The following is a 14,793-nucleotide window of genomic DNA, read 5'->3' as shown; positions in this document are numbered from 1 at the left end:
GCCTCGTCTTCGCTTGCACCACTTCATCACTCTCAAAGTAAAGTCCATGAAGGTGTTCTTCAGGTTTTGGAAACAGATGTAAATCGGATGGGACCTGGTCGGGACTATATGGAGGATGGTCGATGACAGTGAATTCAGGACGTCGGATAGTTGCAGATGTCGCGGCGCTCGTACGTGGTGTGGCATTATCATGCTGCAGGAGAGGGTGGACGAACGTATTCTGCGGTTAGAAACTCGATTACAGCACGCTGTTCCTCACGCATCGACATAGTTACGTTACACACTGCCATGTTACACAGTACAATTCGAAGCCCTCTAGCGGCAGAGGGTTGCAACTTACGTCACTGAAGCGGGAAAGTGGACAGAGCAATATGCATGACATGTAACACCTCAACCAATATCCATACATGTAACACCTGAACCAAAATTGAGAACAGTATAAAAAATTCGAGGCATTACTTTTCAGCACACACTCATACTTTAACTTCTGGTGGTAAACATACTACGTGTATTTTACAGCGAATGCCTTGCAAGATAATTAGGGAGATTATTTTCCTCTTAGCTGTGTGCTGGACAGCTTTACACTGCAGTGGTATGTTCGAGCATTTTTGGTGCGTACATGAGGTCATCGCTGTCTCGCTGTGGATGTCGGTCTTCTACAAGAAATGTTCAGACATAGACCAGTTTTGAAGTTGGATTACGCCGTTTAAACCTTTTGTTTTCGCCTGCGGTCCAACCTGGAACTTTGAGTGTGTGAAGCGCACGTGACAACCACATTTTTTCAGAGAATATAATGCATCGATTTGGATAATATTCACTTAAGTTAATTGGACGTAACGATCGGAAGAAACATAAAATTAAAGAACACGAGGTGTTCATCATTGTTGAATAGATCTGGGCGCAGTTTGCTGTCCTCGATTAAAATGTATCGTATTTCGTTCTGATCAGACAGTGTTTTCCACGTTGCCAAAATTTCTATTGAAATGTCGTCTGGTATATTATTCACCTTCGTTCTAAAATTTGTGTTCCTCGGTTGCATGGAAATCTCTTAAAATCACTTAATTAACTAACATGCCATGGAACCAATAATAGCATTATTCTTTTGATTTGGAAAGTACATCACATCTGATACAACCAGTTCCACCGTAATGACGTACCTTCTATCATTTCTTCTTAGGAATGCTATTTGTTTGTTAATACTGTCCCATACAGTGCTGTAATCTCTGCCTGTACATCGATATACGAATATTAGCGTATCCATTAAATCACATTTGATGCACAATTTGTTATAGCGAAGTCCAATTAAATGCACTCTATCATTTACCAGTATATTGATCCCATGTACCAAGTAGAGCTGGGTACGGAAGCGGGCATGCTACAGAAGTTCGCCGCTAATATTGTTAGCTGTTACGATCAGCATCTTCCTGTCGTTTACACACCGTGTCTTGTATTTCTGTACATTTAAAGAGCTTGGCTTTTCAATATGCCAAACAGAAATGCTGCCCTTACATGAAATTAGCCGCACATCGAAAATGTTATCAATGTGGTACGTTGTCTAAAGCCCAGCGAAAATCGTGTGTGGAAAGAGAGTGCTGTGTTTCGTATGATAGTCTAATTATTTGATATGGCCGAATTTGGAGATAAGCGATCTATTCAGAAAAACCCTTAATAATCGAGATCGCAAATATTATTTTTATAAAAAATACAAAAATACAGTGATTAGTGTACAACTGCCAAATGGCGGAACACATTATAATTTGTGTAAGTAGGGTCGTTTGTTACACATTCCAATGGAACAACGATGTAGATTATCTCAGAGAAAAAGACATCATATGTAATGCAGACTGACAGAACCAGGCAATTCACGTATGTGGATACTGAGATCATGCTTGCCACATCACGTTACTATAAAGCAACTTCATAAGTAGTAGCGGTTATTGGTTCTGTAGAACGAGTCTTCTACCTGCCGCAGCACGCGCCCTTCCTTGTCTAGCGAGGCCTGTGCCCTGAGCGATGCGTGATGGTTATGTTCACATATGCAGATCACGATGATCTCTCCATTGGCAAAAGATACCGGACTAGACCTCATTCAGATCTCCTGGAGGTGATTGCTAAGGGGGAGGTGACCATGACAAAAATTCTAAATAACCAACAAAACGATAACGTTCTACGAGACGGGGCATGCAGTGCCAGAATTGTGGACGTGGTAGGGAACATAGAAAATCTGAAAAGGGAAATGCTAAGGCTGAAACTAGAAATAGTGGGGGCCAGAAAAGCAGTAGGGTTCGTTATAAATAGGAAGACAGTGTGAACAGTTCTGTGATAGGGTTGTTCTCATCAGAACGACAGCAGACCAACATCGACAACGATAGTTCAGGTATACATGCCGACATCGCAGGCTGAAGATGAAGAGATAGAGAAAGTATATAAGGGTATGGATCGGGTAATTAAATATATAAAGGGAGATAAAATTCTAATAGTTACGGGGGACTAGAATGGCGTTGTAGGGGAAGGAGTAGAAAAAAGGGTTACAGGAGAATATGGTTTTGGTAATAGGAATGAGAGAGAAGAAAGACTAATTGAGTTCTGCAAAAAATTTCAGCTGGTAATAGCGAATACTCTGTTCAAAAATCACAATAGCAGGAGGGATCCTTGGAAAAGGCCGGCAGATATGGAAGATGTCAGAGGCTTCATCACGGTAAGGTAGAGATTCCGAAATCAGATATTGGACTGTAAGGCGTACCCAGCAGGAGATATAGACTCACACAATGTAATAGTGATGAAGATTAGGCTGAAGTTTAAGAGACTAGTCAGCAAGAAGCAGTGCGCGAAGAAGGAATGAAGGGATGTGCTTGAAATTCTCTGAGGCTATAGATAGTGCGACAACGAATAGCTCAATAGGTAGTTGAGTTTAAGAGGAATGGACATCTCTGAAAAGGACAGTTACTGAAGCTGGAGAGAAAGACACAGGTACAAAGAAGGAAACTCGACAACAGGAGGTAACTGGATAACAGAAGAAACATTTCAGTTTATCGATAAAAGAAAAAAAGCACAAAATGTTAAGGGAAATTTTGGAATGTAGAAATACAAGTCACTTAGGAATGAAATAAATAGGAAGTGCAGGAAAGCTAAGGCGAAATGTCTGCATGAAAAATGTAAAGAAGTGGAAAAAGAAGGACTGACTAAACATATAGAGAAGTCAAAACAACCTTTCGTGAAGTTAAGAGCAAGGATGGTAACCTTAAGAGTGCAATGGAAATTCCACTATTAAATGCAGAGCAGAGAGCGAATATGTGGAAAGTGTACACTGAAGGCCTCTGTGAGGGGGAAGACTTGTCTGATAACGTGATAGAAGGAGAAACAGGAGTAGGTATAGAAGAGATAGGGGATCCAGTGTTAGAATTAGAATTTAAGAGAAACTTAAGATTGAATAAGGCACAAGGGATAGATAACATTCCATCAGAATTTGTAAAATAATTGGGGAAAGTTGCAACTAAACGACTATTCACGCTGGTGTGTAGACTGTATAAGTATGACGATTTACCATCTCACTTTCGGGAAAACGTCGTCCATACAATCCTGAAGATTGCAAGAGCCGACAAGTGCGAGAACTATCGCACAATCAGTTTAACAGGTGACGCATCCAAGTTGCTGACAAGAACAATAAACAGAAGAATGGAAAATAAAACTAAGAATTTGTTACATGACTTCAGTTTCACTTTAGAAAAGGTAATGGGACCAGAGTGACAATTCTGAATATGCGGCTGATAATGGAAGCAAGAGTAAAGGAAAATCAAGACATGTTCACAGGATCTGTCGACCTGGAAAAAGTATTCGACAGTGTAAAATGGTCAAGATATTGGTCATTCTGAGAGAAATACGGGTACGTTAAGGGAAAGACAGGTAATATACAGTATGTACAAGAGCCAAGAGGGGACAGTAAGAGTGGAAGACCAAGAACAAAGTGCTCGCATTGAAAATGGTGTAAGACAGGGATGTGGTCTTCCATCTCTACTGATCAATCTATACACCGAAGAAGCAATGATGGAAATAAAAGTAAGTTTCAAGAGTGAACTAAAATTCAAGGTGAAAGGATGTCAGTGATAAGATTCGCTGATGACACTGCTATCAGCAGTAAAAAAGGAGGCTTCTAGTATCAAACATAGCCCTTAATTTGAGGAAAAATTTCTGAGAGTGTAAGTTTCGAGCACAGCACTGTATGGTAGTGAAACATGGACTGTGGGAAAACAGGAAAAGAAGAGAATCGAAGCATTTCAGATTTGGTGCTATAGAAGAATGTTGAAAATTAGATGGACTGATAAGGTAAGGGAATGAGGAGGATATCTGTTAACATATGTGTTAACACATAAGGGAGTACCTTGCATGATACTAGAGAGAGCTGTAGAGATCAAAAACTGAAGAGCAACATAGAGATTGGGATACATCCAGAAAATGATTGAGGACCTAGACTGCAATTGCTACTCTGAGATGAAGAGGTTGTCACAGGAGCGGAATTCGTGGCAAAAAAAGGAAAAATGCTTTCCACATAGTTCTAGTTTGTAGTGTGGAACAGTAATCTCATTCTACAGAGTCCGCAACAGCCACTGCTTATGACGTTACTTTAGAGTAACGTAATGTGACAAGTATGATCTCAGTGTGCATATATTAAAATTGTTTGATTGTGTCAGTCTGGATTACACATGATTCTCAGTTACTCTGGGTTAATTAACATGATTAATCCATTGGATATTATAACAAACGATCCTACTCGCACAAATTATGGTGATGTGTTCTGCGTTTGCACACTGATGGATGTATTTCGTAATGACCCGAAGATGGCTTGTAGGTAATCCGAAAGTAGCAATCAATAAAGTTATTTTTGCGAGCTTGAGTATTAAGGGTTTTTATGGAACGACAGCTTCCTATTATAGTGTTTGCTGGACACGTGCTGATGCTTTCAAGTAATTTCTTTTTCTCGAGGGATGTCATTAAGTGTAACAGCTGAATTCAAGTGGCTGTAAAGAGTGTAGTGTCGTTTTTGTGTAATCGAGAACAGCAACAGAAGAAGTGAAGGTTGACCCATCGTCGGAGTAGAAGTGAATGTCACGCAGTAGAATTGTTTGTCACATTCTGATGTGGGTATTACCAGCTAAATTGTCACAAGTTCTCTCGCAATCAGATAATGCGTTCGGAAGTTAATTCCAGACATTATCACACAATCTGTTGACAGACATACATGCTGCTGTTTGACGAGCAGATACTGGTGATGAAAACTCGCTCACCATCGGTACCCGGACCAGCCACCTCACGATCTGTTGCGACAGCAGAAGCGTGCGTTGGAGTACCTTCTCGGCTTTGAAGAGAGGTCGACTCTGAGTAATTCATTTTCGCTGCACAGCGATTCTTTCAAGGCCTTCAGAGAACTCTCGTTAAAAAATTTCACTGCACAGTATTGTTAGCTGTGCTACTATTTCTCCCATCATAGAGGGCTACAGTGGAGAAAGCAGTTCTACTTTAGGGAACTCGGGTTCAGCGAAAGCACACAGACAGGCACCGCAAGTGCCACAGACGCTCAGATATGCGCACACCGCTGCTACGAGAAACTACCGCTCATTGATAGTACAGTTGTGCAAGGGAACGGGAGAAAAAGGAAAGAGGCAGCAGTCGATCCTTTCATACCACCCAGGCAAGGCTTTGCAGCAGAAAAATAAAACTGATGGGACAATCATCAAATGCATCCTTTATTAGTACGTCAAATAGCTGGTTCGAGTAGGCAACATGGTTTGTGGGAGCGTAATGCAGAATCTTCTAGTTTTAGAGAGACGTCTAAAAAATGAATAGACGTCTAAGAAATGAAACTGGCCGAAAGTGCAACGTGACAAAGCAGGAATGGATGGAAGCGAAATGAAAAACTGAAGAAATTTCCATGACTAGGGGAAAGATAAATGTCGCGTATAGTGAAAGTGAAAAAAACTTTTAGAGAAAAGAGAAGCGCCGAATGCTCATGTGGAAAGCAAGTAATGATTGGAGCAGGACAGGCTGCAGAATGGAAGGACTGTATGAACGGTCTATTCAAAGGAAAACCTACGTCAGTACTGTGCAAGCCACCTGACGTGTCTGACAGAGGGTGCCTGTGGTACCACTGATATCCCCTGCAAACTCGGCGCGGTGGCTGATGGGTGCGACTGTAAAGGTATTTCACATTTACGGTCACACACCCTCCTCCCTCCTCCCCCCGTCGCCCCTCCCCCACAGCCACCACGACGAGTGCTAACTTAGTTCGCACAGACAGTAACTGATTCCTCCTTTCCCTGTTCTACTCGGGAATGACGCCTGGCAAGAGCAATTGTTCAGCTGTAATTTCTCGAATTTTGTCGATGTGGTCATTTCGCGAGACGTATGTAGGAAGAAGCAACACGTTGTCTCATTCTTCCCGGAACTTACTCTCTCGGTATTTCAACAGAAAACCTCTCCGTGATGCACAATGCCTCTCTTGTAGCGTTTCCCATTGGGATTTGTTAAATATCTCTGTAACGCTCCCGTGACGAAACGCGTCGCTCTTCGTTGGATCTTCCCTATCTCTTCTATAAATCCTACCTGGTAAGGATTTCAGACTGATAACAAATACTCAAGAATCGGTCGAACAAGTATTTGTAATATATTTATTTCGTCGATGAGTTGCATTCCCTTACGATACTTCCCACGAATCTCACAAGGGGAGGCCGCCAATTGTGAAATTCAGATTCGATTCATACTGCGCATAATAAAAGCTCATGGCCAGAGGTGTAATGTGGCAAAGCACCAAGATGCACTTCTCAGCCGTTGTCGAGAAAATCGACAGTTAAAAGAAACCGCTGCGGTGAAATACTCTCTACGATTAATAATATTCTACAGCGTCGTACCGCAGCGGTAAGCGCTCGGGTTCGTAATCCGGAGGTCGCCGGATCGAATCTCGCGCCATGCAACCTTTTTTCTAGTACTTGTTTTTTGTAATTCAAATGTGTGTATACACACACACACACACACACACACACACACACACACACATATATATATATATATATATATATATATATATAAATTCCCGGCAATCTGTTGCAACAATTATGCATATAATAAGTTGTTGAAAGTCGTTTGTCGTGGAAAAACTGGCGACTTCGAACATCATTATGTTTTCCGCAAACAAAGTTGTATTTCATAAATGTTATTAATTGTCCTCATAATGTTAACCACGTATAGTTAACGGAAGACGTAGAAACGATATTCCGAAACGAATACGTATAACGTAAGTCAAACGTTCGAATTAGAATAGAGACCCCACGTACACAAATTTGCTGTGGCAGGTATGAAATATAAACTTCGTTACTTGCTCGTTACACTTGAAGGCCAGATGTTGAAAGGGCCGAAACGAGCCGCCGCATAACAGCGTAGTTGCCTGCTAACTTCGAAAGAAGGTAGATGCGGTCCCTAGCGCAACTTATAACATCGTCGAAAATCAGTGCGGACGTGAGAGCTTTGGTACACCCTGTTAAACAAACGGAAAAATGGAGGTGGTACAATTGGAGAGCGATCCGCCTTCACCAACATGCATAAGCAATTCATTAATATATATAAATTACAAAAAACTAATAATAAAAAAAATTGCGTAGTGCGAGATTCGATCCGGCGACCTTTGGACTACTAACCCGAGCGCTTGCCTCTGCGCCACGACGCTGTAGAAAATTATTAGTCGTAGAGACTATTTCACCGCAGCGGTTTCTTTTAACTGTCGATTTTCTCGACAACGGCTGAGAAGTGCATCTTGGTGCTTTGCCACATTACACCTCTGGCCATGAGCTTTTATTATGCGCAGTATGAATCGAATCTGAATTTCACAATTGGCGGCCTCCCCTTGTCAGTCTGGCGTCTGATTTTGCTAGTATTTGTTTAATGTGGTGATTCCACTTAAGGTCGGTCAGGATGGTTACTCGTAGGTATTTTCTGGCAGACACTGTTTCCAACAATTTTTCATCAATGGTATAAAGGTGTACAGTAGTCGATTTTGCTCCTTTTTAAGCGCAGTACGTTACATTTATTTACGTTCAGGATCAACTTCCAGTCCCTAAACCATTGATCAATCCTCTGGAGGTCCTTTTGCAAATCGATACAGCCTTCTGGGGTTGCTGCCTTCTTGTAGACAACAGTATCATCTGCGAGTAGCCTTCTGGAGCTTCCGACACCTTTTACTAGATCGTATGTACACTGGTCAGCCAGAAGATTATGACCACCGACATGCTATCGGTATAAACTCGTCCAGGCGATAGCAGCGTCGCCTGGCGAGAAATGACTGCTAGTCAGTCACACGCTCAGTGCATGTAGTATCACTAAGCTTGCTATCCGTGTGTAGAATGGGGGAGTCGCGTGATCTATCCGAGTTTGACCTGGAGCAGATTGTGATGGCCAGGAGGCTCGGCTCGAGCATTTCGGAAACAGCACACCATGTCTGGTTTTCGATGTCTGCTATGGTGAGTGTCTTAAACACGTGGCGAAACCTCGTCCAGACGTCGTGGGGTTGGGCGGCCATCCCTCGTTACAGATGTCGAACGCTGTAGGCTGGGCAGACTGGTAAAGCAGGACAGGCGCGAACTGTGGCGGAACTAACATTAGTCTTTAATGTTAGGTAGAGTACAAGTGTGAACACACAGTGCACCGAACACCTCTAACGATGCCTCTGCAGCCGGCGACCCATATAAGTGCCAATGTTAACAGCAAGAAATCGGCAGCTACAACTGAAATGGGCAGGTGACTATCTGCTCTGGATGTTGGCGCAGTGTCAGAGCATTGCATGGTCTCATAAATCCTAATACCTTCTTCATCTTGCCGATGAGAGGGCGCGAACCCGCCGTTTTCTAGGGGAACAGTGTAGTGTTGGCAGAAGAGCCAACACCGTGTTGCTAGATGAGGCCGAAATGCACGCGTTTAATTACACGCAGACTGGCGTGAGGTCTGGAACAATTAAAGGAGTTGAGTCTAATAAGAAAAGAACGTAGTTCTTGGAATACTTAACTTTAATCCATATTTGGAGTACATCGCTCTTGACTGTACATGCTTCAATATAAATATCAATTGAATACGGTGCCTTGCTAGGTCGTAGCAAATGACGTAGCTGAAGGCTATGCTATCGCCTCGACAAATGAGAGCGTAATTTGTCAGTGAACCACTGCTATGAACGTCGGCTGTACAACTGGGGCGAGTGCTAGTAAGTCTCTCTAGACTTGCCGTGTGGCGGCGCTCGGTCTGCAATCACTGACAGTGGCGACACGCGGGTCCGACGTATACTAATGGACCGCGGCCGATTTAAAGGCTACCACCTAGCAAGTGTGGTGTCTGGCGGTGACACCACAAACAGCTCCTTGACACCTATATCTACATGGATACTCTGCAAATTACATTTAAGTGCCTGGCACAGGGTTCACCGAACCACCTTCACAATTCTCTATTACTCCAACTTCGTATAGCGCGCGGAAAGAACGAACACCTATATCTTTCCGTACGAGCTCTGATTTCCCTTATTTTATCGTGGTGATCGTTTCTCCCAATGTAGGTCGGTGTCAACAAAATATTTTCGCATTCGGTGGAGAAAGTTGGTGCTTGGAATTTCGTGAGAAGATTCCGTCGCAACGAAAAACGCCTTTCTTTTAATGATGTGCAGCCCAAATCCTATATCATTTCAGTGACACCCTCTCCCATATATCTCGATAATAAAAGACGTGCTGCCCTTCTTTGAACTTCTTCGATGTACTCCGTCAGTCCTATCTGGTAAGGATCCCACACCGCGCGGCAGTATTCTAAAAGAGGACGGACAAGCGTAGTGTATGTAGACAGTCTCCTTAGTAGACCTGTTACATTTTTCTAAGTGTCCTGCCAATAAAACGCAGTCCTTTGTTAGCCTTCCCCCCCACAACATTTTCTATCTGTTCCTTCCAATTGAGGTTGTTCATAGTTGTAGTTCTTAGGTGTTTAGTTGAATTTACGGCCTTTAGATTTTCTGATTTATCGTATAACCTGTACGGCGGGTCGGAGACAAACTGGCGGCGGTTCCGTTAAGCTCTGGGAAACATTCACATGGGTATTCATGGGTGCAGTGGAGCTCGTGCAAGGCACCATGACGGCCAAGGAGTATCGTACGCTGGTTGCAGATAACGTACACACTTTCATGACGATCACGTTTCCCGACGGCAGTGCATTATTCAAAAATATCTGTATGGTGCGAGAAGTGGCAATTGGCACTAAACAAAGAAAAGCGCGAAACCACATCCACATGGGTACTAAAAGAAATCCGCTAAATTTTGGGTATAAGATAAAGAGCACAAAACTAAGGGCTGTCAATTCGGCTAAATACCTAGGAATTACAAGTACGAACAACTTAAATTGGAAAGACCACATAGATAATAGTGTGGGGAAGGCGAAACAAAGACTGCGCTTTGTTGGGAGAATACTCAGAAGATGCGACAAACCCACTAAAGAGACAACCTACATTACACTTGTCCGTCCTCTGCTGGAATATTGCTGCGCGTTGTGCGATCCTTACCAGGTAGGATTGACGGAGGACATCGAAAAAGTGCAAAGAAGGGCAGCTCGTTTCGTGTTATCGCACAATAGCGGTGAGAGTGTCATTGATATGATACCCGAGTTGGTGTGGCAGTCACTGAAACAAAGGCTGTTTTCTTTGTGGCGAGATCTATTTACGAAATTTCAATCATCAACTTTCTCTTCCGAATGCGAAAATATTTTGTTGACACCCACCTACGTAGGGAGAAACGATCATCATAATAAAATAAAAGAAATCAGAGCTCGAACGGAAAGATTCAGGTGTTCCTTTTTCCCACGCGCCGTTCGAGAGTGGAATGGTAGAGAAGTAGTATGAAAATGGTTCGATGAACCCTCTGCCAGGCACTTAAGTGTGAATCGCAGAGTAACCATGTAGATGTAGATGTAGATGTAGGTGAAGACAGTGCGCCATGTCACAGTGTGATGGAGTGAACGGAAGAACACAGTGAGGAGTTCTAATTGATGTGCTGGTACCCAAATCGCCAGATCTGAACCCGATCGAACACATCTGGGATGTGACTGAGCATGGCGTCAGAGATTATAGCCCCCCCTCCTCGGAATTTACGGGAATTAGGTGACTTGTGTGTACCAATGACGAGCCAACACCTTCCAGCGAACTACCAAGGTTCAAATGGCTCTGAGCACTATGCGACTTAACTTCTGAGGTCATCAGTCGCCTAGAATTTAGAACTAATTAAACCTAACTAATCTAAGGACATCACACACATCCATGCCCGAGGCGGGATTCAAACCTGTGACCGTAGCGGTCGCTCGGCTCCAGACTGTAGCGCCTAGAACCGCTCGGCCACTCCGGACGGATAACTACCAAGGCCTCAATGCTTCCACGTCATGACGCTTCGCCGCTGTTATCCGTGTCAAAGATGGACATACCGACTATTAGATAGGTGGTCATAATGTTATGGCTGATCGGTGTATATATTGTAAATAGTAACGGTCCTATGGCACTTCCTTGGGGTAACCCCGAAATTACCTTTATAGTTGTCGATTTTGTTCCGTTAAGAGCGACGTGTTGAGTTCTACCCACAAGCTATCTACAACGCTGATCCGATACTCTGGGAATTTGTACCTTTTTCATTAAAAGACCATGTGCGATGGTGTCGAATGTCTTCCTGAAGTCAAGGAATACAGCATCAATCCGAACGCCTGTTGCCTACATCATCGCTTCATCGATTCGAGCAGCGGAATGTGTTTCACCAAATTAAAGAAGAACTAGGAAAAAGAGTAGAAGGAATTGAATGCCCTGCCCCTATTCCGCACAATAATATATCCAGCGCTGCTGCATTCTTAACTCTCGGCATTGAAATAATCGTCTAAAAATATTATTTTTCAGTATATTCAGTAATGACAGAGAAGCTGAAAAAGTTCTGCTTACACGTTGACAGCAATCGTCAGATTCTCTTAGCTCACTCAAAAACAAGATGCCCGCAGTTGTGAGAGTTCTTAAGCTTTGGATTCAGTTAAAACAATTTTTTGATGGCAAAGACAGGCCACCCAAAACAGATTCAAAATTTTTTCAGTGGTCCGATCAGTGATATTTCCTTCATGTGTCTGCAGTGAAACTTGGCTCTGTTTGAATATATATATATATCAAAAGCATGGAGAAGAATAAGGTTCTATAATTGAAATAAGAAAGATATTAATCGACACTCAAAGATGTCTGAGTGAAGAAAGACTGCTAGTTTTACTGGCATGCAAACGAATATGGACTGGAACATATTAAAGAATGTGAACCATAACCAAGAAATATTTAATCTGATTTCGAAATTTTAGGAAGAGAAAAGGCTTTCTATGCTATAGCATTTGATTACTTAGAGAACTAGGTTATTTCTTTTAATAAATATCAACTATTTGATTGGATGACGCCATCTGAAACCCCAGATTGGGTGAAAATTGGAAACACTATTATGTACCTGACCGAAATGGTATGAAAATTTCAGGCGTCAGTTGCTTACTGCAATGCATGTATCTGAAAGGCTTTTTAGAAAGTGAAAGTCACTCGAAAGAATGGAAGTCTAAACACTCCGAGGAAGAAAGGTGGATTCATTTTCTTAAGGAAAACGAAAATCCTGAACGCAAATGCCAACTGCTAAAATTATGCGGGTATTGGTTCTCTAATCGCACACAACGCCACTGTTGAAAGAGTGTTTTCGCTGATGTCAGCCCAGTGGACTGATGAAAGAAATCGATTGCTGCCAGGGACTATGGAATCAATCTTACAGTTGCAGTTTAACTACAGGCTGACTTGCATAGAGTTTTACAATACGTAGAAGGAAAAAAAAAAGAAACTTGCTGGAAAGGTGAAATCTTCCGAAAAATATGGTGTACCAACTACTTCCGTTGCAATAAGCTCCATGTAATTGTGTTCTAAATGAAACCGAAGGCTTTCTATTTTTGGCGATTTCCAGCGGTTGAGTACTGGAGTGAAGCGCGCGAAAAAGATGGAGGGGATGTGCGGCATACCTGTCCCTGTAGCCAGTATTTTGCTGCTCCCAGGTTTCGTCTGTTTCTACTGTGTAAATACAGTAAGATTCACGAATAAGCCCTTTGTGGTTGATTAATAATACTACAAGAATTGCCGCGCGGGATTAGCCGAGCGGTCTGAGGCGCTGCAGTCATGGACTGTGCGGCTGGTCCCGGCGGAGGTTCAAGTCCTCCCTCGGGCGTCGGTGTGTGTGTTTGTCCTTAGGATAATTTAGGTTAAGTAGTGTGTAAGCTTACGGACTGATGACCTTAGCAGTTAAGTCCCATAAGATTTCACACACATTTGAACTATAAGAATTGTTAAGCGGCGTGCTTATAGATAGCTTTTTTTTTGTTTATCCGAGTTCAAATAAAAAAAGCACTAAAACACAGTGTAATATGAAATTACAACGTAATATTAATGACAGAGAGAATTTCTGTGTTCGGCAGCCAGAACGCCACCGTAATTTGCTGCAACCAAGTCTTGCATGTCACAGGGTTCTCTAACTGCAAACGGACGAGTGTCCTGTCCAGAGGCAGAATCCTGCCTAGCCCTACATTCACAAAATTCGTCATCAGTGATACCCAAATTCTTCAAATTAATCTTACACGTTATCACTCGTGTTATCAATCTATTGAGGGTCTTCTAGGTGATGGTAGCCTGATGGTAGCCTTTATTTTGCCGTTCATATTCCTCCAGGAGATTTCATTCTCGACAGCTCAGGTCGGCGGACTTCTGCTGAAACAGAAATTGGCGCTGTTGTAAGGAAGAAGCTTTCCTTGGATTTCAGACGTGATGGATAAGCATGAGTTCCAAACAACGAATTTTTTGCCTATGTTTCTTACTTTATCTTTTGAATTTCTGCTGCCACCAGTCTTCTTACATCTGGAGGTGCAACTCACACGAGTAGAAAGATTCTAATGACTGAGGTTGGTCTCAGGCACTCTGCGACTGTGCATCCCTCTTACAAACAGCGACAAATACTTGATTGGCATGTCCAGAGTTCCTCGAGACTGGTGTGGCGTACTCTACAGCGGAGAGACATAGACAGCCGCTATTCGTGATCTGAAACTTGGCATCTCACCAGCGGGTGGTGCAAGGGCTGGGAGAATGGGTGGTTGTTGTTGCTGCGGGAAGTAGGGTACGGGGGTTAACAAGCTCTGCCTCATGTACTATAAGTAGGTAACACAAACTTGAGTTTCGAGGTCGGCCGATGTGGCCGAGCGGTTCTAGGCGCTTCAGTCCGGAACCGCGCTGCTGCTACGGTCGCAGGTTCGAATCCTGCCTCGGTCATGGATGTGTGTGATGTCCTTAGGTTAGTTGGGTTTAAGTAGTTCTAAGTATAGGGGACTGATGACCTCAGACGTTAAGTCCCGTAGTGCTTAGAGCCATTTGAACCATTTTTTGGAGTTTCGAGCTTCCGCAAGCTCCTGATAACCGATTTTCTTTTCCGAACTGGGGTAGAAGGTAACCCTCGCAATGGGCCAACAACTGCATCATGATTCGTTTTCTAAAAAGGCACATTGAAAACAGCGCTTCGAAACAGAGATAGCAACAGCAAAGCTCAACTATAAAGCAGACGACAATGCAGCCAATACCGGCTAACAGTGCGCGTCACGGTTGGTAACAAATATCTCTAAGCCATTACGGCACGAAGTCTCCCGACTGTTACCGATCAGAACTGTTGGGTCCGTGTGCCCAGACGTAGTTCCCAGATAGTA

Source organism: Schistocerca nitens, chromosome 1 (genome assembly GCF_023898315.1).
Source record: "Schistocerca nitens isolate TAMUIC-IGC-003100 chromosome 1, iqSchNite1.1, whole genome shotgun sequence".
NCBI lineage: Eukaryota > Metazoa > Arthropoda > Insecta > Orthoptera > Acrididae > Schistocerca > Schistocerca nitens.
This window is presented reverse-complemented; position numbering follows the sequence as displayed.